General features: G+C 40.1%; 1 pseudogene; it reads left to right on the forward strand.

The window, feature by feature from the left end:
* The first annotated feature begins 494 nt into the window (after positions 1-494).
* LOC132655338 (developmental pluripotency-associated protein 4-like) lies at positions 495-26,694 on the forward strand (annotated as a pseudogene).
* Positions 26,695-27,204: the final 510 nt, after the last annotated feature.

The raw sequence follows: 27,204 nt of genomic DNA on the forward strand, positions 1-27,204 counted from the left end.
AACAAGCACTTAGCAGTTTGAATCACAGCTGATATCGCTGGTATAACTCTGATGATGACTAGCAGCATTGTTCAGGAAGGTTCAAAGCCTTAATCAACATTCTACCCCAAAGGAGTGATCAGAGCACACAGACCAATGAGAACCTTGCAGGTATTCTTCAAAATAACATGTCCAAATAATGTTGAAATTACCTAGAATTTTTAAATCAGCAATAGAAAGTAGTTTGAAAATAACCTGATTCGAATAAAAGTCAGATTAGGAGAACTATAAACTTGGTCCAAATTAAGATGGACAGCAGAGACAGGAAATGAAAATTTAGAATTTTGAAGTTCTCTGGATGAAGGGATTTTATACTCTGATCTAAACATTTACCACTGAGGATTAGAGGAATTATATGAAAGCTCAAAACTCAGAAATGTGAAGCAGATATTATTGTAGTATATACTTTCTGCTTATATTATTGAGCTCCGGAGGCTGTGTGCATACGGATAAAGATGCAGAAATGGATGTATGAGTTGATGGATGGGTGGATTGATAGGTAAGTATTTTTATTATTGCTTGTATTAGAGTGATCATATATAATTGTATAACCTGTCAACCCAGGTTAGATACAGACAATGACACAAAAGGACACAAAAGGAAAATAAGATTCTAATGTTGTGCCTGATGGTTTTATGTCAACTTGACACAAGCTATAGTCATCTGAGAGGAGGGAACCTCAATTAAGAAGATTTCTCCCTAAAGTTGGTTACAGTCTGTAATGCACTTTCGTAATGAGTGATTGATGGGGAAGGGCCTAGCCCATTGTGGATGGTGCCATCCATCTGGCTGGAGCAAACTGAGCAAGCCATGATGAATTTGTCATGATAAATTTGTCATGATGAATTTGTCATGATGCACAGTCCAGCATGCCTCCATGGCCTCTGCAGTTCCTGCCTCTGGATTCCTGTCCTGACTTCCTTCAATGATGAGCAGCAATATGAAAGTGTGAATAAACCCTCTTCCTCACTTTTATTTTCATGTTTTTGGTCATGGTGTTTCATTATAGCAATAGTAACCTTCAGTAAGAAAAATAGAACCATAGCCATTTGCCAGAAATCTGGTACTAAAACCAAGGTCCTTGTTAGAGTTTGTTGGTTTGTTTGTTTGTTTTGTAGTTATTGTTGTTGTTTCAACTTGACACAAGCCAGACTCATCTGGGAAGAAGCAACTTCAATTGAAAAAAAAAGCCTCCATCATATTAGTTCATTGACAAAGTGTGTGTGTGGGGGGGGTTCTTAATTAATAACCAGTGTGGGAAGACCTAGGGCAGGTGGGCCTAGGTTCTGTAAGAAAGCCGGCTAAACAAGCCCTGGGAAGAGCCAGTAAGCAGCACTCCTCCATGGCCCCGCTTCAGTTCCTGCTTGAGTTCGTGCCCTGACTCCCCTCAGTGATCGTGTGTGACCCAAGAATTACAAGTTAAAACAACTCCCCCCAAGTTGGTCTTGGTCATGGTGTCTTTATATAGCAATAGAAACCAAACTCAAACAAGTCACAAGACAACCTATTGCTATATTATGCTGATAAATTCAAGAAAATGCAAAGGGGAAAAATAAAGTTGTGAACTTAATTGTTCACCAAGGAGAAAAACTGATTTGTTCTTTAAGTGTTCTTTAAACTTAAGGAAAGCCATCCAAACTACCAAGACACCAAAGACTGAAAACAAAACAAAAAAGGAAAAAATAAAAAATAGACAATTTAAGTTCACATTTGTTGTTAAATGTGTGGAAGAAAAGGGTTATGGTAGAAAAGCCTTGGGCATCTCTCCTTTAGGCCAAACTGACAAGGGTAGACAACGGGATTCGAATGCTGTTGTCTTGCCTATAACTCTAGTCCCATTGGTGCCCTTCACATCTTTGTCTTCTTTTCATTTTATCTCAATACATTCGAGATTTGACCTTGCACACTGAACTTTCAAAGCCTCAGTTTTTGAAATAAAATTTACTTGCTCTGAAGAAAAAGAACAACTTAAACTAGCAATGAGTCTTTTTTTATTAGCCTGTTCTTTACCAAATAGTTTGTCTTCATACAAAGATTCTAAAAGTTTCCTAATTAAACAATATGGGTTTTTTTAATTATTTTGTGTGTGTGTGTGTTGGTTTAAATTTATCATTTGTTATTTGTGTTCCAAAAGAATAAGGTTGTTTTAAGGAATAAAAAACTTTTGTCAAATAATAGTCCGAATGTTTCCAATAATATGCATGGCTGAAAAGTTACTATAACAAAACAAAATCAAGTGCATAGCAGAAATATAACACCGTCAACCAACATCAAATTCAGTTACAGAATACATGTTGTTTTCAAGCACCAATCGGATATTTAACAAGTGTGTCATCTCCTAAGTCATTATACAAATTTTAACAGTTGTCAAAGAATTAAAGTAAAATGAGATGTATACAAAGCACAAGAGACAAATAAATGTCTTTTCTCCATTGTTTACACTCCTAGCTGCAAAGTCTATAGTCTGTGCCTTGACTCAGCCCACTTCCCCAAAGTTCCATGATAATCTTGGGCCACTTGCAGGTATGTTCCTGCACTGTGACTCTCAGACACAGGGTAATCATCCTTTTCCTTCACTGCCTGCCTGTCCTTCATCCCCAAACTCCTTGTTTCATTTTCCTTCTGTCTGGAGAGCTCTTTTGTTTTTAGGAATTCTTTACAACTAGTCACTGACAATATTTGAACTCTCTTATTCTAGCTGTGCCTGGCAGTTTTCATTGCATATGGAGTCACTGTGGGTGTGCCCAGTCCATAGAATCCTGACTTGAGGGATGAGTTCTTTTATAGGTGCTCCTTTTTTTTTACATGTGGTGATATGGGCAGACATATTCACCTATCCAGCCCCTGGGCTGCACTTCATCTTTTCTTAAGGAAAGCATCTAGATTCCCAAGAAATATGACTCAAAATACGAAGGATGCAACAACAGAAAATCACTTATACTGAACCAGAAAATCAAATGAAAGGAAAAAAAAAAAGCCAATGGATTCCAAAACTTGGAAGAATTATATTCTGAAACTATCTGATAGGAATTAAAGTAACAACTCTAAATCCCACGGTAAGCAGCATTTCTTAGAATAGTGAATAATTAACAAACAAATGAAAGTATAATAACTAATAAAGTGAAGGTTATATAATAGGACCAGGGATGAGTAGGTAGAAGGTGGTAGAAGGCTGTATGAAGATGGATCAAGAGAAGTTATGAATCTGGGCAGCCAAAATAAAAAGAAATAAAAATATTAAAATCAGACCGCTGGCATAATGTCTAGAGATGTATGTGTGCTTTGAGTTTCAAAAGGCTGGAAAATACAAAATAGTGGGATGGAGAAGGCTAAATGTAGGAAAGTCTAAATGTAATGAAAAGCAAACGCTATAGATTCATGGTGTGGAATGAATCTACTTAGGATGATCTAAAGACTTTTACACCCAAATACATTACACTTTGAGAAGTAAAAATCAAGAAAACATGTTGAGAGAAGCCAGTGAGCAATGACAGCACACCTAGAGGGGAAAACAATCTGAACGACGGTGGACTTTTCCAGAAACCATGAGAGGCCAGAACGAGCAACACATTTCCAAAGTGAGAAGTGAAAAGAGTGGTCGCTAGAAAAGTCTATATCCATCAAAATACCATTCAGGTGTGAGGGAACGGGGACATTCTCACTTAAGAGCAAACTAATAGGGTTTTTTAGAAGCCTGTTATTAAAGAATATCTAACAGGAGATTCTCTAACCGGATAAGGAAAGTGTGGTAGAAAAATTAACTTTAGGAAAGAAGGAAGTCTAGGATGTGCATAAATAAGTGTCAATATAGCATTTCTCATGAGGATATTAAGTCATATTTTATGGTAACACTGTTCAGTGTAGTAGCTGATAGGTTGAGAGGGAATCCTTAATGTGATTGCTTTTCTAAGTGGGGGAGTAAAGGTGAATCAATAGAAGTCTTTCTACATGTAAAGTAGGGAAAATCAGTAACAGCACATTGTAATGAGTTTTACACGTAGCACATGCATTATTACACAGGTACTATGTAACTGTAATTTGGTAAATCTAATATATAGCGTAGCCTAGAAAAATTAGGAAATTATACAAATCACTGTCCTAATGGACACTGTAAGTAAATATAATGTAGTGTACTTTCTGTCAGGGCAGCAGGGACATATCCCAAAGGACTCTGCACTCCGGGGCGCTCAAGTTGTGTTCATAATCAGCACAAGTACCAAACAAGTTAGGGAACGCGCCCTCACCGGAGAATTGGATTGTGGATTCTTGTGTTATTCCACCACGGGGGTGTCTAAGTGAGCGCTGTGGCATTTTCATCCCAGCTCTCATCTTGCACTGTACTCCTGGAGCAAGCGGGAGTTAGTTTACAGGCACATCCCCACACTGTGTGTGCAGGCTCAGTGGCCTCTGTGCGGGCCGATGCTGGGTGGTCCCCACTGACGCAGAAGCCCTGAGAGAACACTGCAGCGCCTGCCCCAGCGGGGTAGTGGAGACTGGTGACCACACTGCGGTGGCAAACAGAGAAGATGAGCGCTGCAAGGAAGGATGCAAGGTTGAGGATGATGAGTTCCGTGTCCCTACAGCACAGCTGACTGGGGGCATAATTCTGGGGGAAGAGCAAGAAGAGGTTCCAGTCTGTGTCTTCAGAACATTGTTTCTAAACTAGGGGTTTAAATTCCCTCAAGACAGTGTGATGTCATTATGTTCTAATGAGTGAAAGGGCTGTTATTTTCAGGTTTCTGCATCGCTATGTATGAGATGCAGATTTATGAGTACCACCCATATACATATGTATATATTTAGATGTGTGTCTGCCTATGTGTATATGGGCTACATAGAACACACAGATCTTTCTATCATGCTGAATTCCTTTAAACACAATCAAGTGATCGAGACTCATCTGCCATTTATAACTCAATGAAGATCTGTAATTCTTAAAATATGATAACTTCTATTGACCAATAAAAATAAACATGATAAAGTTGGTGATTAATTGCCACTGAAAAGCTTCAGTTTTTGTTGCATATGAACTGGGAATGGTGTGATTCTGCCACACTCGTAGAATCTGCACAATTTCAGTGTGGCTTATACCTCATCTTGACATTCTTTATGAAGGGGCAGTTGGGGTTACTGTGCTGAAGATTTGACTACAGTTATTTAAGAACTGTATGAAATAAAGTTATGTATAATCACTGAGATATTCTCAGAATAAGTTTTACAGAATATTGTAAGAAGCGCAGTAAGGTAGTGTGTGTTGGTCTGTGCGCTACAGCATCATCTGAAAAGTTGCTTGTGTTTCGGTATTTACTACAAAACGAACTCTGCTTTCTCGAGACAAAAACTAAAAGCTTCACTTCTCTGTGCTCAAAGTAACAAAGGGCCAGGTTCTCCCAATTATTCCACCCAAAGAAACCTTTAATTTGGGTGTGATCAGGTAAGGAAGGGTCCTGTAAGCGCATGTTATTTTCTGTTGTCTGCAAAGCTGGCGGGGTATTTTGTAGCTTCTGTCACGGGACTGTTACGAAGCAGTTCTGAAATTGGCAATGCATTGTGGGTACCTCTCTGGTGAGCTTAACCTGTTTTCCCCCTAGTTCCTTTAAATGAAAATACAAGCTGTTTGGTATCACTAATAAGTACGTTTTCTTCTTAACTAGACAGAATTAATATGTTTGCAGCAAAAGGTTCTTAATAACAGAACCATTTGTTATTGGAAGTGGAAGGAACCCTTAAGGAATGGGGCTCTGGGGCTGAGTTTTTGGCAGGTTGTATTTGAAGACTCCATCATGAAACTCCTACAGTTAATAAAACACATTCAGCAAAGTAGCAGGATCCAAAACTAAAATCACTCAAAGATCAGTAGCCTTTTTACATACAAACGACAAACATAACAAGAAATAATAATCAAACAATCCCACTCACAATAGACTCAAATAAAATAAAATACTGGAATAAATTCAAACAAGGATTTGAAACATTTATGCAATGAGAACTTCATGAGACTGAGAAAAGGACATGAAGAAGATGGCAGAAGATGAAAACCTCCCGATGCTAATAGTGTGCTGGTGCATAAAGCAACCTACAGACTGTCAGTGCAAACACCAGCAAAACTCTAATGCAGTTCTTCACAGAAGTCGAAAAAGTCTTTGTGATTCCATTTGGATAAACAAAAGATTCACAACATATTTTTAAAAATAATCTTGAGCAATAAAGGAACATATTTGCAGTTGTACTACAAAGGTGTAGTAATAGAAACAGGGTGGCACTGGCATAAAAACATACTCATTAATCAAGGGGATAGCCAAAGTTTGTTCAAGTACACAAAAAGGACACTTGCTCAACCATGTTTATAGCAGCTCTATTTGTAATAGCCAGAACCTGGAAACAACCCAGATGTCCATCAACGGTGGAATGGGTACAGAAATTGTGGTATTTTTATACAATGGAATACTACTCAGCAATCAAAAAGGAGGAAATCATGAAATTTGCAGGCAAATGGTGGGATCTAGAAAAGATCATTCTGAGTGAAATATCCCAGAAGGAGAAAGACAAACATGGGATATACTCACTTATATAGACCTATAAGATATGATAAACATAATGAAATCTATACACCTAAAAAAGATAATCAATTGAGCAGACATGGGGTAAGATGATCAATCCTTGTTTAGAAAGACAGATGGGATGTGCATTGAATGTATGACAGGAGTCTACTGAGCGCATCTGAAAGACTCTAACTAGCAGTGTTTTCAAAGCAAAGACTCATGACCAAACCTTTGGCAGAGTACAGGGAATCATAAGAAAGAAGGGGAGTTAGTCTGATGGGGAAAGGATAGGAGCTCCACAAGGACCAAATATATCTGGGCACAGGGTCTTTTCTGAGACTGACATTCAACCAAGGACCATGTATGGATATAACCTAGAACCTCCACTCAGATGTAGCCTGTGGTAGCTCAGTAACCAATTGGTTTCCCAAAGTGAGGGGAACAGGGACTATTTCTAACAGGAACTCGATGACTGGCTCTTTGGTCTCCCCACCCCCGAAGGGAGGAGCAGTCCTGTTAGGCCACAGAGGAGGGCTTTGCAGCCAGTCCTGAAGATACCTGATAAAACAGGATCAGATGAATGGGGAGGAGGTCCCCCCCATCAGTGGACTTGGAAAGGGGCACAGTGGAGATGAGGGAGGGAGGGAGGGAGGGACTGGGAGGGAATGAGGGATCGGGACACGGCTGGGATACAGAGTTAATAAAATGTAACTGATAAAAAAAAATAAAATAAATAAAAAAAATAAAAAAAATCAAGGGGATAGCACTGAGAGCCCATATATAAACTCATATTCCCATAGCCACCCATTTTTTTTTTATAAAGAGGTCAAAAACAGACCCTGATGGAGAGACATCTTCAACAAATTGTTCTGATCCAATTTGATAGCATGAGTAGAAAAATGAAAGTGGGTTCATAGTATTTTCCCTGCAAACAATCAACCCCATGTGAGTCAAGGACTTCAACATAAGACCTGTTACCCTGAGTCTAATAAAATTGAAAGTTTGGAATACACTTGAACTCTTTGGCACAGGAAAGACCTTTCTAAAAAAAGGACCCTATCAGGACAGGATTAAGAACAGCAATTACTAAATGCGACCTCCTGGAACTAAGAAGACTTTGTGCAGGAAAGGACATCATCCATAGAGATGTGTGTTGTATCTGGAATGCACACCGAGGTTAGGAAACTAGCAAGTGACCATGGGGGAGAAGTATCTCTCTAGGTAGAAGAGACAGAATACAATGATTTAAATACCGGTTCTATAAGGAGAATAATGGAACAGGAAGTCAGGAGTAATGCCCCTGACTGTAATTCAGTCAACAGACAAACAACTTAATTCCAATCTGAGCGACATAGTGTGGGCTATACAGTGAAACCTTGTCTCATACAATGAAAAAGGAAAAGAAGTGGAGTGCCAATCACTGTTTCTCTATCAGAGAATACCTAAGGCAAGACTTTACAAAGACAACAGGTGTACTTAACTCGCAGTTAAGGAGGATTCCATTCCATGGTTGGCAAACTCATGAGGTTGGAATCCAGTGAGTACTTTACGGTGTACAGAATTCGATGGCAAGAATAGGTACATGTGCAAAAGGAACTATAATGAAACAAGAAGCTGGAGGTATTTGAAGGCTCCAAGTTAGTCTTTTAATACTCACTCTGTGGGAATTGTGATCCTAAAGGAACAAAATCACTACCTTCAAAGGACAGCACCCTCAAAGATATAATGACTTTCCACTGGGCAACTCGTCAAAGCTCCACCACCATTTAACATGGTCACATTGAAGGCTAACCTCCCAGTACACAAGCCTCGAGGGAACATAATCAAATCCGCACTACAGCAGGCACCCAGGCCATACTAAAAGTAAGTAGTTACTTCTTTTATTTATCTGTATTCTTGGCTCTTTGTGATAGCCTTGCTGTTGAGGACAAGAAGTAGAGAATGATTGCTGTCTAAGAATAATATAATTATTCTGATATTACAATAATAATGAAAAGCAGCGAGGGCTACAGAGCAACTTCACTACTTCTAGACATGCTGACTCTTTGAGAGAAAGTTTTACATTACAAGCTCAAGATAGAAAAAAGGCAAGGCTTTAAAATCATTGTGCTAAAACTAGCTCTCACTTCTACAGGGCTGATGGAGCTGAAAATTAAAGGCAGTCTAATCCTGTGGTTTCTGAATTACATCACTTGAATTCAAATGGCACCATGCTCTTCCTGATAGTTAGGACCTTCGCATGGAATCGTACTTTGTGAAAATGGAAAAACCTGAAGACTCAGAATACTTTACACACACAAATGCACTGAACATCCTTAGTAGGAGGAAACACTAGGAGGAAACCTGGAACCTGGTAAGGTATACATACCTTCAAGCAAGGTATATATCTTGCTTGAAGTATTTCACTAGATAATATTATTTCCCTAACAATATATTGGCCACACCCTTCAGTTTCTTATATCCATGACTCATGTCAGAATCCAACATGAGCAAAGAATTTGTAGGAAATGAAGCCCAGGAAGTACGGCTCACCCACCAAAAAGCAAGAAATAGTTTCCTAAGTTATAGTGGCAGAAACCTGGAGGAGTGGATAGTGGATAGTATTCTGAAAGAAGAAACATTGAAAACTTGAACCCAGGAAGAAAAACCTTGCCTCCAAAGAAGAATCAAAAATTATTTTCTAAGTTTCATTAACAGCTACAACTTCTATATAGGGTAAATATCCTGAGTTGCTACACTGAAACAAACGGAATATAATTCTATATTGAGGTAGTTTTAAATATGAGTTAGAGAGAGAAGGGAGGGATAAAGAAGCAGACAGACACTAACACAGTTGAAAAGCATGCAATGTGATCTTTGAAAAAAGAAGAGGCTGACAGGCTAACAGCCTGGGGAAGAGCACTGAGCCACACACTCATCAGAAAAGTCCTCTGTGGAAGATGCTTGATTTACTGAGGGTCCCTGGGTTAGCTCTGTTCTTGCTAAGGTTCCAATGATCTATACAAGTAAATTACACTAGTAGTAGCCCAGCCTGATCAGCAGACTAGTGCAGTACCTCCCAGGACTGGCTCTCCAGTCAGTTATTTTACATCAGAGCTTCCATAGGAAAAGCATAGTGAGAAATTTTAAGGAGGCATCTGTGACGATATTGTTCTCAGCTGGGTTCCTTAATCCAGAAATCGGATTGCAAAGTAAGAGTTCCTGTGCTGGTGATGTCCTTTAAAAGGTCTCCCACAAAAGAGACTAGAAAAATAACCAGACAGGCAGGTAAAACATGGAAATAAAAAATGCAGAATAAGGTATAAGAAAAGCCCAGTCACATTTGTTCCAAGCCAAGGCAGCAAAGAGCAGAGCTTTTATACTTTGCATCCAAAGACACTAGCTAAGGCCACTCTTCAGGTAGAAGTACATAACCCAAAGGCTTTATTCTCTGCACCTTGAGGGAAAGTGGCTCCATTATTCTAAGATGTTTCCTAAAGAAGTAACATTGCTGGACATTACATTCAGACACAGTCTTAGAAGGTGGGAGAGGATCATAAAAATTATAAGAGATCCAAGCAGATCCAGGTGAAACACTGACAATGCCCACTAAAAATATCACAGGAATTTCTGTGACTATTGCTGACGCTTCTGTCCTAGTTAAGTTTCTCTTGCCATGACAAAACACTGTGACTAAGGAAACTTATAGAAGAGTTCATTGGGCTTACAATTTCAGAGAGTGAGTCCATGGCGATCCTGGTAGGAGCAAGCAAGCAGGCACAGGATGTAGCTGAGCGCTCACAGCTGGTCCACGGCACAAGGCAGAGAGAGAGAGAGATTGAGATCTAACTGGGAATGGCATGAGCTTTTGAAATTTCAGAGCCTAGCCTGAGTGACACATCTCCTCCACCAAGGCTATACCTCATTTCCCCGAACAGTTCCACCAACTATAGCAGGTGGACACAGCCTGATCCCGGAAGGGTTGGTCTGGCAGCTGGATTCGTTGTGATTGCAGTAGTACTTGAGTTTAGTTGAGTCATCATATGCTGTGGTCTGCTGGGACAGGTTCAGATGCCAGTTCTAGGGGACCGCATATGCTACCACATGTGAATGAATGTCCTGCCTTTTGCAATGGCAAGGAAGTTTATTCAGTGGGTTAGAAAACATCAAAATGGATCATAAAGACATCACAGTAAAATGGACATCACTTGGCTCTCAGTTCTGAAGCTCCATAAAGTAACTGGGAAAAATTGGGCTGTTTGTTTCAGAGAAAGCAAAGAGAATGTCAATGAGATTTTGTGTTTATTCAATATTGTGCGGAGATTATTATATTTGCTATGTTGTTTATAAATTCAACACTGTAAAAGAATAAGTAGTAATGATTATCAGCTAGGTAACAGCAAGATAGCAACCCCCTTCCCATATGCTAGTAAGATTTGGAATGTCGGCTCTGCAGTTTGATATTGTGCCACACTTTAAAGGGGCACATTTTCATGCTTAAGTTCATGTAAAATGCCGTATATGTCTAGCAGCTTTGGTGCAGACTTGTACCTGTGAATTAATCAAGCGGAAACATAAACACAGACAATTTAGAAGTAAGTTATATGCAAAAAGCCTTTCTGATTTCCCTCTATTGTGGATGTGATGGTGACAAACTGTATCAGGCCATCCAGGGCCTCAGGCTTGCCATTAACCCATGCCCTTCAGCCTGGACAGCAGATATTGTGAACATATCAGCATGTTTTAGTAAGATTCTCGATGGATCAGTTACAAGCATCTCCATTTGTCTGAAGCGTGCACTAGGGCAATCTGTAAAATCCTGTGGTGCTCTCACAGGGAATGTGGCATGATTACCCTGACAGGTCACACCTGGACCTGACACAGGGGACACAGAGGTGATGCTAGCTGTAGTTCTAAAATATGCAATCTGAAGAAAGGGGTGCATGCTCATGGGTGCCCCAACCTGGGTTCACTTGACACCAAGAAAATTTTCATGTTTTAAGGAATCATTAATTTCTGGTAGATTTGCCAGTCTTTACTAAAAAACACATTTTAAATGTGAAAGTTGTTTATCCCGGCCACTGTTGCTTGCTCTTTGGAGTGGTGATGTGGGGGATCAGGCAATGAGGATTGTTTTTATTTAGGTAAGCTCACAAGTCTCATCTCATACTCATCCAGCTTAACGGGGTTGTTGTTTTTTCCTAGTAAAGAGAACAAGGATTAAGAAAGTAGATAGAAGGTGAGGAGGTCCTCCCCTATCAGGGGACTTGAGAAAGGGCTTCAGGGGAGAAGAAGAAGGGTGGGGGGTGCTGGGAGGAGACAAACGAGGGGCTGCAGCAGGGATACAAAGTGAATAAATTGTAATAAATGAATATATAAATAAAATTTATTTGAATTTAAAAAAAGAAAGTTGTTATGTAGAACCTCAATTTGACACTTCAAGTACAATAATAAAACTAATGGTTCTTAATTTTTTATTCATAACAAAATTGAATGAAAGATGATATGAACTTTGCTACTTGATAAGACTGAGCTCAAAGGTGACACTGCCCTTTCTCTCTGTAAGAGCTTGCAAGTGATCTAAACACTGAGTTTGTGCCTTTGTTTGGAAAATGGTCATACCAGTATTTTGTTTACAATCATATGTTTTTGTAATAAATAATACAAAACTCCTTGCACCTGGTAAGAGTGATTCCTACCCTTACTGTCACTACTGTTTGAGCTCATCATTGCATGTGTTCAAGAATTCCAAACATTCCTTAATTTGCACATACAGTGTGAAATGGTAATGACTGGCTAGTTTAAAAAAGATTCTATGCTCTGTAATTAGACTATCCTACATGAAACAGACATGTTTATGTGACACACATGTTCAAGTCTCTAAATTTCATATAGTTACCTAACATTTCTACTACTGCTTTTTTCTTTTTGCTTCTTTTGTTTTTTGTTTTCAGTTTCCCAATTCAGATTTTAAGGAGACTGTTTTTAATTTACACCCGGGAAGAAGGTAATTTAAACTCTACATATCTTTATGGACCTACAAGTATTTCTTACACACTTCCCAAATTATCTCAAAAATATTTTATTGAAAACAGATTTTCAAGAACTCCACAAGAAGACCAACAGAGCCAACTAACCTAGGGCGATGGAGGCTTTCAGAGACTGAACCACCAACCAAAGAGCAGGCATGGACTGAACCTAGGCCCCCAACACATAAGTAACTAGAGTAACCTAGCAAGTGGACCGGGTGCTGTCTCTGACATGGACTCTGTTGTCTGCTTTTGGATCACTTTCCCTAGCTGGGCTGCCTTGTCCGGCTTGAGCAGAAGAGACTGGATGTTCAGGGGTGGGTTGGTGTAAGGAGGGTACTTCCCTTTTCCGAGGAGAAGGAGAGGAGTCAAAGAGGGAAGAGGGTGGGAGAGTGAGACAGGGAGGAGGAGTGGGAGGGAGTGCATTCAGGATATAAAGTGAATAATTAATTAGTTAATTAAAAAGAAAATAGATTTAAAAATATCGGTTAAAAATCCATTCACACCTGGATATTAAAGCAGTTTCATTCCTGTTGCTGTGACAAAATACTTTAAAAAACACCTTAGGGAATTAAGAGTTTGTTTGGGCTTAAGGTTCCAGGAAGGTAGAGGCCATCATGGCTGGGAAGACATGGTAATCATGGAAAGCAGCAACAGGCAGGGGCAGGAAGCTGAGTGACCTCGTTTTTATCTGCACACACAAGAGAGCAAGAAAAAACTGGGCGCAGGCTACAAGCCCTCATAGCTTTCCCCTAGTGTCCTCCAGCAGGACTCTACCTCTTAAAGATTCCATAACCTCCAAACAGTGCCACCGGCTGAGAACCAAGTGTTCAAATTCATGAACATGAGAAACATTTCTCATGCAAACCGTCAAAGGTATTCAGCCAGTTTGGGTATGAGTTGTCTTGTGCGGGTTCAGTCTTCTTTATTTGTGTTTAATGTTCTTCTCTCAAAGAAATTCAAGTATTTGCCACAGCAAATCATCAGAAGCATAGAGCAATTCAAAGAGAAGAACTCAAAATGTCAATTGATAACTATGTGCAGCACAGTCCCTCAATCATTCCATCACCAGAGAGGCCTTTTAAGCTTTTCTGGTGAGATGGATAATCAGTAAGAAAACATCCTTACAACTCAAATCCTGCATCTGTATGTGTTGAGTAAGACAAAGTTTATGAAGATGACCGAGGTGCTTCGGCCCTCTGGAAGGGTAGAAAGGTCCGCGCAAAAAGAATTCAAGGTGTTTCAAATTGAAATGTGAAACTTAGCAATCGTTTCATGTGTATGTGACGCGTTCTCCCACCTTCTCTTTTGCTGTGTTCACTGAAATCAGAGGTGAGCACGCTGGAAGTGTAGTTAGGTCTGTTCCTCTAGGCATCTGATGAGCTTTCATTCCTACTTACTAGAATTAGATTGAGAGTTTTCCAAGTCTCTTCACTGATAGATACTAAGCTAATTTTACTTGGGGCAATCACACTTATTTTTCCAACAATAACTTCTTTCTTTGAGAAGAGTTTGTGAATGTTGTGGAACAAGGTACAAGTGATTAAAAGTGTGTTTTAATTGAATTGAATTTCATGTCAATTGCATGAGCTCAAAATAAGGAGAGATAAACTCTTTCAGCTTGAAGTTTCTCCAACAAGGTTTTATGTCAGGTATCTTAACCATAGTGCAGGTAAATAAAAGATAAGAGTGTTTACACTTATCTTTTATTAAAGGGGTCAACTTTCCCCTTTCAGAAATCCAACCATTAATAAACAATTGCTGTTAGTTCACATTTTCTCTGTCTGGCAAAAACTGAACACAGCTGGTCTGTATTAGGGAAGTGTTTGATGTTAATAAGTGACCTTGTATGCATTTTTACAGAAAGATATTAAAAATATGTGTGTATGCATGTGTCTATGTTGTATATGTCTATGTGTGTTATATGCGTGTCTGTGTGTATAAGTATACATTTATGTGTTTGTATGTATGTGTGCCTGTGTCTATAATGTGTATATATGTATATATATGTATATATGTCTGTGTGTATTATATATATATGTGTGTCTCTGTGTATATAAGTGTGCATGTGCATGTGATAGATCACTGGATATATACAAAAATTCATGTTTAGAAATGTGTGTCTTTCAGGGAAGGGTTCCAGTGGGGGGGGGAATGGAAATATGAGTCCATTTGCAAAGTTAACATTCAGGAAACAATCAGACATTTCTCATGACAAATGTACCTAGTTTCTGAATAACATGTTTACTTCTTGAAGTGAAAGTTACCTATTTTTGCTTCAATAAAACTTGTTTATCTTGTTCTACAGCAGCCAAAGGCTCAGAAAAAAATATTTTCCCAAGAATGTTCTGTTCCGGAAAACAGGGTCATTTAAACAGTTGATAACCTGATGATGGCTCTAAACACTTGCAGCCTGTACACAGATCAAAGGACTCTCAGCCTTTTGATATTCTATTCATCACCACTGCTGCCTCAAAGAGTACTTGCTTAACTATAGTTTTGTTAAGAAATATGTGTATTCCTTAACTAAATTGAAATAAACATGCATTTTTTTCCTGACGGATATACACAGTCTAACATTTCTCAGAAAATATTAAGAACTATGAGGTATCTTTTATTTGAAAATGTATATATGTGTGTGTGTATCTTATATAAATACATATGTATCTTAAATGACTTTGCATGCATTCTGCAAAATAATCCTTTCCTTTGTATTTCCTGTTATTAGTCAAAATTCAGTGCAGTGAAGAAACATACATACTATTTGTCAAGTTTGTGTTACCATAAGAAAATACTTAAAGTAAACAACTTTAAAAAAAAAAAGAACATTTTTTATAGGGGGCAGCTTTTGACTTTGGGCCCTCAGATGAGGTAGGATCATGGTAGGATCACACAACACAGCAAACCTCTTCATACTCAGATATCTGAAAGCAAAGGAAAGAAGAAAAAAAACAGGGGTCTGGAAACTCCCCGGAAGGCATGTTTTCTGTGCCCTAATAACTCCCCAGGTCCCTACATTTAGCCTCTTGCAGTATTACCACATTGGGGATCAAACCTATGTGCTTCAGCATATAGATCTGAGAGATCCTCTACTAAGAAGACAGGAAGGGGAAAGAAAATACCAACATTTGTTTAACAGAATGACTTGATAAGCAGCTGGGACTTCCTTTCTAGTTTGTTCTCATCCTCAATGTTTAAAAAGGTGGGGAAGGGAGGAGGGTGGCTGCTTCTACAAGCCCAGGTTTTGCAGCCTATTCGAGACTCAGCTATCTCTTTTGCTGACACCAGTAGCTAGCAATGACACAGTCTTCCTCCAAAGCACAGGCGCTCTGTGCTACATTGTTGCCATCCTCTCGGCATGTTAGAGAGATATTGTCTACCTATTGAAGCCAGCCTTGCATTTCAACTCCCATGGGAACTTCGGCTAGGGAAGGGAAGGGAGCCCTGGCCAATTTCATCTCATTTTGCTGAATGCCACCTCTGAACCAGGAACAAAAATGTTACTAGAACTAATAAGTGAATTCATTAGGGTCACAGATCACAAAATAAAGAAACATTGATTATATTCCATATACTAGCAATGATTAAATGTGCACCAAAATAACAATGTTATCTACAACTGCTAAAAATAAATTTATATGCAAATGTAAAGTAGTATATAAGACTGGTATACTGAGAAGCCAGTAGAGGCAGGCTAGGCACGTGACCCAAGGCCCATCGTCCACATCCCGAGGAGGCCTGTGAGGCACCGGAGCGGGTCTCGGCTCAGAGACCTTTCTGCTCACTCCCCATTGCCTGGCGAGCCTGGATCACTGTCCCAGCAGAGACAGTGAGAGCTAGGCTCAGGGCCGAAGCCCCGTCATCCCCTAACACAAGCCAGCCTGCAGGGCACCCTAGCAGCTCTCAGCTCAGAGGCTTTCCACCTGCTCCCCAGCTGGATGCCCCACCTGGGACACATAGAGTGAACCAAGTGGAAGATCAACCAGGCTGGTGAGCACCAGAGTCAACCTTGTGGTTAGAAGCAAGCTAAAGAACACAAACAACAAAACTCAGGGCCGTATGGCTCCTCCAGAAGCCAGTGGTCCTAGCCTGCCATGGCAAGCCCTAGAGATACTCCCACACCCAGAGTGCAAGAAAAAGATTTTAAGTTTGAGTAAATTGATTTTAAGTTGAGTAAAATGATAGAGGCTTTAAAAGAGGAGAATGAAGCTTTAAATGAGCACAGGAAAATACAATCAAACAGATCTCTTAAAGAAATACAGGAGACTACAATCAAACAGGATAAGGAAATGAACAAAACTGTTCAAGACCTAAAAATGAAGCTAGAAGCAATTTAAAAAAAAAAACAAAAAACACAATCTGAGGCAATCCTGGAGAAGGAAAACCTAGGGAAGAGGGCAAGAGCTACAGGCCTAAGCATCACCAACAGAATACAAGAGATGGAAAAGAGACTCTCAGGGATAGAAAATACAATTGAAGAAACCGACATCAGGCAAAGAAAATGTTAAATCTAAAAAGCTCATGACACAGAACATCGAAGAAATCTGGGACACGATGAAAATACCAAACCTAATAATAACAGAAATAGAAGAAGACTCTTAGGTTCAAGTCCCAGAAAATATTTTCAACAAAATCATAGAAGAAAACTCCCCAAACCTAAAGAAAGAGAGGCCTGTAAACACACAAGAAGCTTACAGAATGCCAAATAGAAAGAAGCAGAAAAGGACATGACACCACCACATCATAATCAAAACTTTATATGTGAAGGGGGATCTAAGATGGAGGCGCCAGGAGGACACTGTGTCTGAGGAGCAGGACAGCAATGTCAATACAGTGACCAGGAGACTGAAAACTCTGGGCTCTAAAACAACAGCAATCGTGTTTCCCAGGTGAGAGGAAACTCCATGGTGTAGGAATCAGTCAGGTCCACTCTCAGGTCACCCAGCCAGAACCCGGAAGAGATCCCGGGTGGTGCAGGCACTTGGTGGCCGGACGGACCTGAGCCACACGCCTGCATGTCCTGATCACCTTCCCAGGCTGAACGGTGGGCACAAAAACACCAGAGACTGGGAGTCCCAGTTGCCCAGTTGCGAGAAAACCCCACAAGGAAGGAAGGAAACGGAACTAACCTCAGGTCACCCAGTCTATCCCTGGAAAAGGTCCCGCAGACGAGCAGGCACACGTCAACAGCCCTGAGCTGGGCTTCAGCCAACAACACAGAGACCTGCTGTACGCCCTACTCTCCATCACAGACAGAACTGTGGGCGCAGGACATCAGAGACTGGGTTTCTTTGTCAGGAGGAAACCCCACAAGGAAGGAAGCAAATGGGGACTGACTTCAGGTCACCCAATATATCCCTGGAAAAGGTCCTGCAGACCAGCGGGCACATGCCACCAGCCCAGAGGCCTGCTGCACCCAACTATCCATCACAGACAGAACTATGCACCCCAGGGCACCAGAGACCAGGAGTCCCTGTTGGGGAAAAAAACCCATAGGGAGGGAGACAGCTTAGAGCACTCAGCCGACACCCTCCCCTCACCAGCACACACACACGGGAAAGTTCCCAGGAAAAGGTCTCAAGTTCCTGCCCAGTCACCAGCTTGGAGCCACCACCCACCAGCACCTGCATGCTCTACATGCCATGCCAAACACCACAGACTGGGCCTTCCTGTTGGGAGAAAACCCCATTGTGGGGCAAACATCTGGCCCTACCTCAGGACACCTCACTCCAGAAAAGTTTCTGGCTATCCACAGGCTCCTGACCCTAGCCTCCAGCTGCACGCATGAGAGCAGAGCTCACCTGCCACTGACTACTGCTTGGGTACTGGGGAACAGAGCCCCAATCTCAGACCTACAGAAGTCTGGTATCCCAAAGATCAACCCCCAGATAATGCTCCAAGGGGCAACCCGTTATCCCTAATTAAACTGACCAAACCACCGGGCACCCAGGTTACAGCAGCAGCTACTAAATTTACAGCAAGAAACCCAGAAGCAGGGCAGCTGTCTCCAGGACTTCTCCAGGTGAAAGGAGAGCCCTCTTGACTAACAAGGACCACAGTTACCTCTCAGGCCTATAAGTGTGAGGTGAGCTGAAAAACACCCGCCATTCAGTGACCATACCCAAAAAGCTGAGGAGGCCTCCTTCAGGAAAAATCATCTTCCTGCCAAGGGGATTCTCTCCAATACAGGGTTCCAGGAACCACCAGAAACTAACACCGAACCCTAAGATAGCCCAATGGGTGGAGGCCAACGTGAATGCTCAGCCAACAAAAGACAGAGCAAAATGCAATCTTCAGAACCCAGTTATCCAGGGGAAAGCAGCCCCGGACACCCCAGCACAACTGAAATTCAAGAAGATGACCTAACATTTATGCTTATGAAGAGAATAATAGAGGAAAAAAATAAAACGTGCACAAAGAACTAGAGGAAAATAAAGACAAACAGATTATAGCCATCTGTAAAGAACTAGAGAAAGATAAAGACAAACAGATTATGGTCATCCATAAAGAACTAGAGAAAGATAAAGACAAACAGATTATGGTCATCCATAAAGAAATAAAGAAAGATAAAGACAAGCAGATTATGGCCATATGTAAAGAAATACAGGAAGTTGCAACCAAACAGTTTGTGGCCTTTAGAGAGGAAATACTTAAATCACTGAAAGAAATAAAAGAAACAGAGGATTGTTCAAACAAACAACTGAAGGAATTGAAGAAAAAACAGGAAAATACAGTCAGACAGGTGAAGGAAATCAACAAAATGGCTCAAGATCTGAAGATAGAATTGGAAAAATTAAAGAAAACACAAATGGAGGAAATTGTGGAGAGAAAGAACTTAGGGAAGAAAACAGGAACTACAGAGGTAAGCATAACCAATAGACCACAAGAGATGGAAGAAAGAATCTCAGGTGTGGAAGATACAATGGAAGAAATCTGTGTATCCGTCAAAGAAAATGTTAAATCCAAAAAATTCCTGACACAGACCATCCAAGAAATCCAAGACAACATGAAAAGAATAAACCTAAGAATAATAGAAATAGAGGAAAAAGAAGATTCTCTCCTCCAAGGCCCAGAAAATATTTTCAACAAAATCATTGAAGAAAATGTCCCCAAGTTAAAGGAGAGGCCAATAAGAATATAAGAGGCCTACAGAACACCCAATAAATTAGACCAGAAAAGAAAATCCTCCTACCACATAATAACCAAAACAGTAAGTATACAAAACAAAGAAAAAAAATACTAAAAGCTGCAAGGGAAAAAGGCCAAGTAACATATAATGGCAAACCCATCAGAATCACACCTGACTTCTCAACAGAGACTATGAAAGGCAGAAGGGCCTGGATGGACATCATGCACACCCTAAGAGAACACAAATGTCATCCTAGGCTACTATACCCAGCAAAACTCTCAGTCCTCATAGACGGAGAAAACAAGATTTTCAATGAAAAAAAAAAAAAACAAATTTCAACACAAATCAACGTTACAGAAGACAGTAGAAGGAAAATACAACCCAAGAAAACTAACCGCTGTCAGGTAAATACAGGAAATAATTAACCTCACTATAGCAAAACAAAAAGTAACCAAGCACACAAAGAAATAAAGAAATTAAAATCTTCCTAGAATTCAATGAAAATGAAGGCACAACATACCCAACCTTATGGGACACAATGAAAGCAGTGCTAAGTGAAAAGTTCATAGCACTAAGTGCCTTCAAGAAGAAATTCAAGACATCTCATTCAAGCAACTTAAGGGCTCACCTAAAAGCCCTAGGAAAAAAAAAAAAGAAGCAGACACACCAAAAAGGAGTACATGGCTGGAAATAATCAAACTCAGGGCTGAAATCAATAAATTAGAAACAAATAAAATAATTCAAAGAATCAATGAAACCAAGAGCTAGTTCTTTGAGAAAAATCAACAAAATAGACAAACCCTTAGCCAAACTAACTAAAAGGCAGAGAGACACTATCCAAATTAACAAAATCAGAACTGAAAAGGGGGACATAACAACAGTCTCTGAGGAAATCAAACAATCATTAGGACTTACTTCAAAGGTATATGCCACAAAATTTGAAAATCTAAATGAAATGGATAATTTTCTTGATTGATTCCACTTACCAAAGCTGAATCAAGACCAGGTAAATCAAGTAAATACTCCTATAACCCCTAAGGAAATAGAAGTGGTCATCAAATGTCTCCCATCCAAAAAAAGGACAGAACCAGATGGTTTCAGCACAGAATTCTACCAGACCTTCAAAGAAGAGCTAACACCAATACTCTTCAAATAATTCCACAAAATAGAAACAGAAGGAACATTACCAAACTCATTCTATGAAGCCACAGTCACCTTGGTACCTAAACCTCACAAAGACCCAACAAAGAAAGAGAATTTCAGGCCAATCTCCCTTATGAACATTGATGCAAAAATACTCAACAAAATACTTGCAAACCGAATACAAGACCACATCAAAGATATCATCCACTATGGCCAAGAAGGCTTCATCCCAGGTATGCAGGGGTGGTTCAATATACGAAAATCCATCAATGTGATCCACCATATTAACAAACTGAAAGAAAAGAAAACACATGATAATCTCCTTAGATGCTGAAAAAAGCATTTGACAAAATCCAACATCCATTCATGTTTAAAGCCTTGGAGAGATCAGGGATACAAGGCACATATCTAAACATAGTAAAAGCAATATACAGCAAGCTTATAGCCAACATCAAACTCAATGGAGAGAAACTTAAAGCAATCCCACTGAAACCAGGGACAAGGCAAGGCTGCCCACTCTCTCCATATCTCTTCAACATAGTTCTGGAAGTCCTAGCCAGAGAAATAAGACAGTTGAAGGAGATCAAGGGGATAAAAATTGGAGAGGAAGAAGCCAAAGTATCACTATTTGCAGATGATATGATAGTATACGTGAGTGACCCCAAAAACTCTACCAGGGAACTCTTACAGCTGATAAACACCTTCAGCAAAATGGCTGGATACAAAATTAACTTAAAAACATCAGTAGCCCTCTTGTATACAAAATACAAAAGGGCTGAGAAGGAAATTAGGGAAACAACACCTTTCATAATAGCCACAAAAGCCATAAAGTACCTTGGTGTGATCCTAACCAAGTAAGTCAAAGACCTGTATAAAAAAAATGTTAAGTCTCTGAAGAAAGAATTAGAAGAAGATATGAGAAGATGGAAAGATCTCCCATGCTCATGGCTTGGCAGGATTAACATAGTAAAAATGGCCATCTTACCAAAAGCATTCTACAGATTCAATGCAATTCCTATCAAAGTACCAACACAATTCTTTTTTTTAATTTAATTTAATTTTTTTCATTATTAGTTACATTTTATTAACTCTGTATCCCAGCTGTATCCTGCTCCCTCATTCCTTCCCAGTCCCACCCTCCCTCCCTCATCTCCTCCCTGCCCCTTTCCAAGTCCACTGATAGGGGAGGACCTCCTCCCCTTTCATCTGACCCTGTTTTATCAGGTATCTTCAGGACTGGCTGCAAAGTCCTCCTCTGTGGCCTAGCAGGACTGCTCCTCCCTTGGAGGGTGGGGAGGTCAAAGAGCCTGCCATTGAGTTACTGTCAGAAATAGTCCCTGTTTCCCTTACTATGGGAAACCAATTGGTTACCGAGCTACCATGGGCTTCATCTGAGCAAAGGTTCTAGGTTATATCCATACATGATCCTTGGTTGAATGTCAGTCTCAGAAAAGACCCCTGTGCCAGATATAGTTGGCCCTTGTGGGGCTCCTATCCTTTCCACGTCATACTAACTCCCCTTCTGCCGAAGGTTTGGTTATGAGTCTTAGTATGTGTTTTGAAACACTGCTAGGTAGAGTCTTTCATATGCGTTCTGTGGTAGACTCTTGTCATATGTCCAATGCACATCCCATTTGTCTTTCTAAGTGAGGATTGATTATCTTACCCTATGTCTGCTTTCTTGTTTATCTTCTTTAGGTATATAGATTTCATTATGTTTATCATATCTTGTAGGTCTATATAAGCAAGTATATTCCATGTTTGTCTTTCTCCTTCTGGGATACTTCATTCAGAATGATCTTTTCTAGATCCCACCATTTGCCTGCAAATTTCATGATTTCTTCCATTTTGATTGCTGAGTAGTATTCAATTGTGTAAAAATACCACAATTTCTGTATTCTTTCCTCCCTTGATGGACATCTGGGTTGTTTCCAGGTTCTGGCTATTACAAATAAAGCTGCTATAAACATGGTTGAGCAAATGTCCTTGTTGTGTACTTGGGTATATACCTAGCAGTGGTACAGCTGGGTCTTGAGGAAGCACTATTCCTAATTGTCTGAGAAAGCACAAGATTGACTTCTAAAGTGGTTGTGCCAGTTTACATTTCCACCAGCAATGGAGGAGGGTTCCCCTTTCTCCACAACCTCTCCAGCATATGTTGTCACTTGAGTTTTTCATCTTGGCCATTCTGATGAGTGTAAGGTGAAATCTCAGGGCCATTTTGATTTGTATTTCCCTAATGGCTAATGAGGTTGAGCATTTCTTAAGTGTTTCTCTGCCATTTGATATTCCTCTATTGAGAATTCTCTGTTTAGCTCTGTTCCCCATTTTTCAATTGGATTACTTGGTTAGTTGCTTTTCAGCTTCTTTAGTTCTTTATATATACTGGATATTAGTCCTCTGTCAGATAAAGGTTTGGTGAAGATTCTTTCCCAATCTGTAGGCATTCATTTTGTTTTGATGATAGTGTCCTTTGTTTTACAGAAGCTTTTCAGCTTCATGAAGTCCCATTTATTGATTGTTGCTCTTAGAGCCTGTGATGTTGGTGTTCTGTTCAGGAAGTTGTCTCCTGTGCCAATGAGGTCTAGGCTGTTCTCCACTTTTTCTTCATTCTTTAAAGACCTTGAAAGAGAAATTCTAAGCTTCATACGGAATAACAAGAAACCCAGAATTGCTAAAATAATCCTCTACAATAAAAGATCTTCTGAGGTATCTCCATCCCTGAATCCACAAAATAGAAACTGGAAGAACATTGCCAGATTTATTTTGTGAAACCACAGTCACCCTGATACCTAAACTACAGGAAGACGCAACAAAGAAAAAGAATTTCAGACCAACTTCATTCATCAACATCAATGCAAAAATATTCAATAAAATGGTCGCAAACTGAATCTAAGCACACATCAAGTATATCACCAACCATGATCAAGTTGGCTTCATCCCAAGGATGCAACCATGCTTCAACATGTGAAAATCCATCAATGTAATCTACCATATATACAAACTCAAAGAAAAAAAATCACATGATCATCTCATTAGATACAGAAAAACTTTTGACAAAATCCAACACCACCTTATGATGAAAGTCATGGAGAGATCAAGGATAAAAGGCTCATATCTAAATATAATCAATCCTTAATACTGCAAGCTGATTGCCAACATCAAATTAAATTCAAAGGAACTAAAAAAATTCCACTAAAATCAGGAACAAGACAAGGCTGCCCACTCTCTCCATAGCTCTTCAACAAGTATTTGAAGTTCTAGCTAGACAACTAAAGGAGACGAAGGGCGTACAAGTTGGAAAGGAAGAACTCAATTATTGCTATTTGCATATGATATGATAGTGTATGTAAGAGACCTCCAAAAATTTTACCAGAGCATTCCTAAAGCTGGTAAATAGCTTCAGCAAACTGGCTGGACACAGATTAATCAAAAAAGAAATCAGTACACAAATGACAAAAGCGATGAAATAGAAATTAGGGAAACTACAACTTTCACAAAAGCCACAAGTAATATAAGGTATGTTGCTATAATGCTAACTAAGCAAGTGAAAGACTTGTATGAAAAAAACTTCAAGTCTCTGAAGAGAGCAATTGAAGAAGAAATCAGAAGATGAAAAGATGTTCCATACTCATGGATGAGTAGGATTAACATAGTAAATACATCCATCTTACCAAAAGCAATCTACAGAATCCATGCAATCTCCATGAAAATAACAACATAATTAGTTACAGACCTTGAAAGAACAATTCTAAACCTTATATGGAAAAACAAGCAAACAAACAAAAACAGAATAGCTAAAACAATCCTATACAATAAAAGATCTTCTGGAGGTATCTCTATCTCTGACTTCAAAGTATACTATAGACCAATACTAATAAACACTGCATGGTACCAGCATAGAAATAGACTGGCTGATCAAAAAAATCAAATTAAACATCCTGTAATAAACCTGCGTACCCATTGTCACTTGATTTTTGACAAAGGTGCCAAAAGCATAAAATGGAGAAAAGACAGCATCTTCAACAAATGGTGCTGGTCTAACTGGATGTCTACACATAGGAGAACACAAATAGACCCATATTTATCACCCTACACAAAACTCAAGTCCAAGAAGATCAAAGACTTCAACATAAAACCGAATACACTAAACATAATAGAAGAGAAAGTGGGGATAGCTTTGAACTCATTGGCAGAGGAGACAACTTCCTGAACAGAACACTAACAGCTCAGGCTCTGTGATCAACAATTAATAAATGGGACCTCACGAAACTGAAAAGCTTCTGTGAGAAAAAAAAGACACTGTCAATAGAACAAAATTGCAGCCTACAAGTTGGAAAAAGACCTTCACCAACCCTACAGAGGGCTAATATCTATAATATTTAAAGAACTCAAGAAATTAAATATCAACAAACCAAATAATCCAAATACAAAATGGAGTGCAGAGCTAAGTAAACACAGAATTCTCAACAGAACATTTCAAAAGTCCAAGAAGCACTTAAAGAGATGTTCAAAGTCCTTAGTCACCAGGGAAATGCAAATCAAACGACTTTGAGGTTCCATCTCACACCAGTCACAAAAGCTAAGATCAAAACTTCAAGTGACAGCACATGCTGGAGAGGATGTGGAGAAAGAACACATCTCCATTGCTGGTGGGAAGGTAAACTTGTACAACCACTGTGGAAATCAATCTGGTATCCTTAGAATATTGGGAATAACTTTGGCTCAAGACCCAGCTATACTTCTCCTGGGTATATACCCAAAAGACACTCTGCCATAGAACAGGGACGCTTGCTCAACTATGTTCATAGCAGCTTCATTAGTAACATCCAGAATCTGGAAATAACCCTGATGTCCCTCAGCTGAAGAATAGATAAAGAAACTGTGGCACATTTACAAGCTATTAAAAACAAAGAAGTCGGTACCTTCCTACGAGTGTAACCTGGAGTCTCAGTATCTTGTGCTTTCTTCTTTGGTTCACAACCATTATCTTTCACTGCCTTTTTTTGTTATTTATTTTCCCCATTGCTGGAGTCTTTGCGAAAGATGTGCTCCACTGACTAGAAATCTGGCGTTCTGTCTTCCTCACTCTTCTGTGCTGCTGCACTTCATTTACTCTTCATATAACTTCTTAACCACTCAGAGGAAGGCACCGATTCCTCCTTTTCCAGAACATCTGCCCGCAGTGAACCTGATCCACCGAGATGTTCTGTGAGCGTGGTGCCAAGAGATGAAGCTGAGCTTCAAAGGCCAGAAATTAGAGGTTTATAAACGGCTCCTTGCAGGGGCTTTCCCAGAGTAAATGCCCTAATTGAAGAATGTTCTGACTCACCAAAAGAGGCCAGGTTGAAGACATCTGGGAAAAAATGAAGACAGAGGAGGCTGGAGAGCTCTGTTCTCAGGTGACATTTCCCCTTGAAGTGGTTCCTGTACCAGAGGAACAGGTACATGCCCTGACTTACCCTCCTGTCTTCTATGAGGAAGTCAGTCCTACTGTTGTCACTATGACTGCCTCTGAGGCAGTGTGGACGTCTTGGGCCAGATATGCAGCCAACGCTAGAGGGTCGAGGCAGTGCTGACCACTGCTACACCAGAGACCCATGGGGAAATGTGCTGGGTGGTTCACGGGAAAAGCTTTTCTTCGGAACCACGTGGTTGGGTTCGGCTGCATTTCCATGTCGGACAAGCCTGGGTTTCTGATAAGAAATAGGAAGTGATTGAACTCTTCCTGCATCCAGCCTGTACATTTCCACCTCCATACCAGGGGGACAATATGCTGTGCCCCAAGTGTGTTCACGGGAACAAGGTCTTAACTAAGAGCCTCCAAGTGTAAAGGAGGATCTCTTAGGTTTGGGCTAGCTACTGGCATCACCCAGATAACTACAGCCCACAAAAGTGCGGCCGACCCTGAAGCCAGTCCCTGCCTTTGAAGGAGCCCATCTCACTCAGAAATTATGGGACATAGTTGGTTAAGTATAGGCAGCTTTGAAAAAGAGTCAGTGAGGCCACGAAAACACAGGTCCACCTGTGCTCTGCTCTCGAACACTGGCAGTAGCCTTCTGCTCTTGCGTGAAGATAAGAAAGCATCCTGCTTGTTTTGCTGCAAGCAGGTCCTGGGACAGGAAATGACATCTCCCGTCAGCAACACAGCAGTCATAGACCGGTCAGCAGCCAGCTGTAAGGACTTGGCTTTGCCTGTAGCCTCCAAGTGCCTTCTTCCCTGGGTTGGGTTAGGTTATGTTGTTAGTGTTTAGTGTTTGGATTTATTTTTTCTGTTGTTGCAAAAGAAGACACCAAATTTGGTTTGAAAAAACAAACAAACAAACAAAACAAAGACAAAGAA

The sequence above is a fragment of the Meriones unguiculatus genome, chromosome 7 (assembly GCF_030254825.1).
Source record: "Meriones unguiculatus strain TT.TT164.6M chromosome 7, Bangor_MerUng_6.1, whole genome shotgun sequence".
Classification (NCBI taxonomy): Eukaryota; Metazoa; Chordata; class Mammalia; order Rodentia; family Muridae; genus Meriones; species Meriones unguiculatus.